Source organism: Ceratina calcarata, unplaced genomic scaffold, assembly GCF_001652005.2.
Source record: "Ceratina calcarata isolate Rehan_Ccalc_2016 unplaced genomic scaffold, ASM165200v1 scaffold430.2, whole genome shotgun sequence".
NCBI classification, from domain to species: Eukaryota; Metazoa; Arthropoda; class Insecta; order Hymenoptera; family Apidae; genus Ceratina; species Ceratina calcarata.
The window spans coordinates 2,036-6,944 of record NW_017166723.1 but is presented as its reverse complement, the minus strand read 5'-3'; positions in this window follow the sequence as shown (position 1 = coordinate 6,944).

Genomic DNA, 4,909 nt, shown 5'->3' with positions numbered 1-4,909 from the left:
ACAAAGATATTATCTTGAATATTCAAGCTCTCTTCTCCCTTGATATGCTTCAGAATAAAGGAACTTGACTAATGAATCATTTGCAAGCATGGTTAATCCGATTTATTTTGGAGCAAAAAACAGCCATCACGAATCGAGCAGGACACAAAATACACCAGTTACAAAGTACCGTAGCGAAGTGTACCATGAAACACAGACAGCGCATAACTATGTATTCTATGCTTCTGCGATTCTGCACTGCGGCAAACGCGATCACGTTCGCACAAGTGGCGGTAACTGCGTGTACACGCCTCATGCAAATAGGATCAATGCACACTGGTTCAAGTATTCGTTTACAAAGATTCCCTAATTTTTCTAATGGCACAACAACCTCGTATATAAATCAGTGTTCAGAATTTCCAATAAAAAGGTAAATTTTAAAAAGTCTCTATTATCTTCTTAATGTTTAGTAATAAATAGCTTTATTTTTTGCCTTTCGACCTTAAAATGTTTTGTAAAAAAAATTATCTGTATAATACATTATTATAAGTTAAATAATTATATGTATAATTGAAACCAGTAGATAGTAGTAATCGAGGGTATACGAAAGATCAATTTTCATCCATACGTACAACATTCTTTTACGATGTTCGCAATTAGATAAACAACGAATAGCCAATAAACCATTTCTCCGTAACTTCCTGTCAGAAACGTACAAGGCAACGTAGGCAGATCTCGCACGCGACGTCGGTTTCTACGAGCGACACGTCGTCGGAGGGTAAAAAATCTTCAGTTAATAAAGTCGAAGTTTTCGAGGAAACAGCAAATTATCCCAGGCAGCGACACGCGAGGCAAACAGTCCGGAAGGGTAATGTTCGGCAAACAATCGTTTCGCAATTTCGCTTGTTGAAACAAAGAACTACGACGCCCGCGCAGTGGATATTTTATAAAAGCGTTTCCTCCACTAGCTTATCTCCCTCCGCACTGTGCCTTTCATGTCGCGATATTTTTATCTGGCTACCGGTTCTTTACATCAAATCGGCTTGCCGAAGTTCGCTTTGTGTTCGCGACAGTCTCCGAGATTAACCGTCTCGAACTGCGTAGAAAGTATCCTTCGTATCCTATCTGACTCAAGCGTCACAGCCATGTATTAAACGACGAATTATTCAATCAAGACAATTGGAACTGTACAGAAGGAACGAAATACATTTCCACCCTCAGATCTTCCAACCATTGTTTAAATTAATTTCTACTCTAGTTGCTAATACGAATCAAATTAATTCCTGTTGTATACATATTATACATTCTCGAATGATTTCAGACAATCGTAATTAATTTATATCCCTTTTTTGGCTCACCGATTTTTTTGACATAAATGCATATCGTTAGTGTCTTTCAAAAGCTTTTTTTATTAAGTGTTTCAGCATGGAATTCTAATTAACACGTAAATTTAATTTAAGACACGTCAACTAGAATTTGGATGACAATCGTTTGAATCAGCCATCGAAATGATTTATGAAGATAGGAAAGGTAGCAATTCACAGAAAGGTACGAATATAAATACTTTGAAAAATAGATAATACTTCCACGGTGGGTCTGAAATATGCTTGAAACTGATATTAAGATGGGTGAATAATTCGCAAAGGAGCGGATGATGGATGCGACGGGTTGGTGAATTTAATAGACTCTGAAAAAATGAAGTATTACGTAACATTTGTCATGGGAGCTATCGCTGGTTAATAGAAAATCAGGTGAAAAAATAAATTACAAGGCCACGGTGTTTGAAATGGGAACATCCATCTTCGAAATTATATCGTGATATCGACACGCTTCGCAAGTCCCTCACTATACATTTATCAAGAGTTTAGATGTGAGAAGGAGAGCATCGGTGAAAGATGTTACATACGAACTCTTGAAGTCTCTACGAGATCTGAGCAAACATTTAAATATGAATAAAATCCTCTCGTCAAAATTCAATGTTTTATGAACGACTCTTAAAAGTCCTTGAATTACTTAACACTAGATTGCCGGATATTAGATATATACCTATTTTGCCTTAAATGAGCCAATTTGATTCAAACGCCAAAATATGTACGTATGGATTTTTGGAACTAAGGAGGGGAAGGAATTAGTATTTTTATACATTTCATAATTCTATTAAACAGCAACATATGTTTTAAAAAAAATTATTTAAGTTTTTTTTTATATATATACAGCAATAAAATCATAAATGAGCCAAATTGACTCGCTCCGGCAATTTAGTGTCAAAAATATGCATATATATTTTGTGCTATATTTATTTCCAGATCACTTGTGTGTGTGACGGAATTTTTTTATTCAATAAAATTATACAATTCAATTATTTAAAAAAAAAACTAATATCTGATTGACTTTGGATCATGCCTAACCTGTTTTTGTTCCATAGAGAAATCTGTTATTATTAATAAAATGCAATTAATAATCACTTCTAATTATCAAGATTAAGTTAGCATACAAGAAATTATAAATTTACAACATAACTCTTATCCTAGAGTCGCGTATTTCAAATCAGTCGCCTTCTCACTTTTCCATTGAATGAAGAAATTGCTGAGTTATGCAAAATTTCAACGAGACTTCTTTTACCCGCGTACGGTCGTACATTACAGACTCACCCGCGGCGGCAGTCGTGTATGCACGATAAGAAGACGGTGGAAGTCCTTTCATTTTTAGGTCACTCGTTTCGAAAGGGCCAGTTCTCGTAAAGTATAACCGGGGAGTAAGCACATATCGAGATTCTCGGGGCTCGTCGGTTGGCGAACCCGTCATGAAATGCGAATAATACTCTGGTTCTGACGTGACCCCGTCGCGCATCGGAAATGCGGTAAGCCAGACAAGTTTCCCGGTTTCGTATCCGAGCCAATCTCCGCACACGACAACTTATTGTTAGTTTTATCATCTTAAAAGCACCCAGCTGTTTGTGTCAAATCACCGTTACATCATTTGTTATCTATCATTTTTTATCACTGGATTGCGGATTTTTATGCAATCGTACACGTAAGAAAATGGACCTATTATGTGCAATCTTTCAAAATACATAAAACAATTAATCTAAATCTTACATTACGAAATTGCACAAGTGAAAAATCTGTAAGAATTGATTACATTCCTTAAAATGTATTAAGAAAAATAGGATTTTGCATAAAAATTCACGGTCTAGTTACCATTTATTCGCGAACAATTACTGAAATTCAGTTCGACGAATTCATTTCTAAATCCAATTATTTTGTGAACGAATATTGGAAATGACTTAATAAATGAAACTCCTTTTACACATATACTATAGTGTTCGATTTCGATATCGTATTTTTATATTTTTCTATATGTTAATCTTGACAACTAGAAGTTATTATTTATCTCATCGATATTAATTAATTTTTATTAACAATAACAGATTTATGTACGAAACAAAAACAGATTAAATATAATTGACAACAATAACGTAGAAGCTTTCTAAAAACAAATGAAACGTATAATTTTACTGAATCAGAAAATTCGGTCAAAAGATCTCGAGATGAATATAGCACGACAGATATATACGAAGTGCGCAATTTCGATTTCCTGGTATTCTCTAACGAAATTGTATGGCGGAGTAGCGAATAGGTATCCTCGTTTAACGGAAGAGACGAGAGTTTCCCGTCGTAAAGCTGTGAGGTAACGTACGCCAGCGTTGTAAGCAAGAAATATGAGGAAACGCAGAGGAAGGGTTAGGAAAATGTCTCGGCTTTTAGCGCGTGAACAATATCGCATGCCTCGCCGCGCCGCGCCGTTTCGTTACGTCTCGTTCCGTTGTAACCGGGAGAACTGTCGACTTCGTTCCAAACTTTTATCATTTTTCCTTATTCCGTAAAACTTTACAACGCGTTTGTCTTGCAACCCCAATCTCCATTCTCTCGTTCCTCCTCGCACCCTCACCTCCCTCTTTTTTTCCAATGTCCTTCTTCCATTTATTAACAGCGCAACGAGGCACTTGACGCCTCGGATGCTTCTTAGGTGGCTTATTGCACTGCTAGAAGACCGTGATACACTTTGTCTGAAGTATTGATTAAATAACGTCTCCGGTAAAGTAGCCTCGTGGAAGGCGTTATACTGCTTTGAGTGTGATTAAATCGGTTCCATCTTTCAGTTAATATAATATACATATATGCAATACTGCATATATGTATATGTATTATATGTATTAAATGAAGGAAGCCCTGAACAAGAATTATTTAACTTCATAATTTATTTTAAATGAAATCAAAACCTTCGAGGCACCTGACGACCCAAAAAGCTTCTTGTATTTAAGAACAAAAAGTGTATTTCCATGAACTCATATTTTCGACCAATTTTATGGGTAATATTAGCATAACGACTCTACTTCATCGCACCACTTCGGAATTTACACCTTGAAAAACTAATTACATTAATTCCAATCTCGTTTATCTAGGATTCTGAAAGTAGTACGACAGGAGCAAACGGGTTCCGTGTTCTTTATGTTTTTTAAATGCGGACTCGTTCAATGTTTGAGAAATGAACGTTTTTTATCCAAGAACTCGTGCTATAAAAACGAGCGTAGAAAGAAAAGTCCTTAAGTGCAAGCGACAAGTTAATTACTGGTGCGCCGGAATAGAGTACGAAAGTAATGCCTATCCAATTATCATCCACGCACCGCAGACTAATCTTTGATCCACATAAACAATTAGGTCAGTCGCTTACTCGCGATTTTCTCTTCCGAGACATCCAACTAAAAATTATCAAAGTTTCGGTCATCTGCCTGTATATAAGTAAATAAATGAATAAATAAAAATTATAGAAAAATGGGCAGGTGAGTAGAAGTTGGTATATGAATAGCAACTTATGTCATTGAACGCATAGTATTTTTTTGAACGAAGGCAATGAGGTACGTTAAACA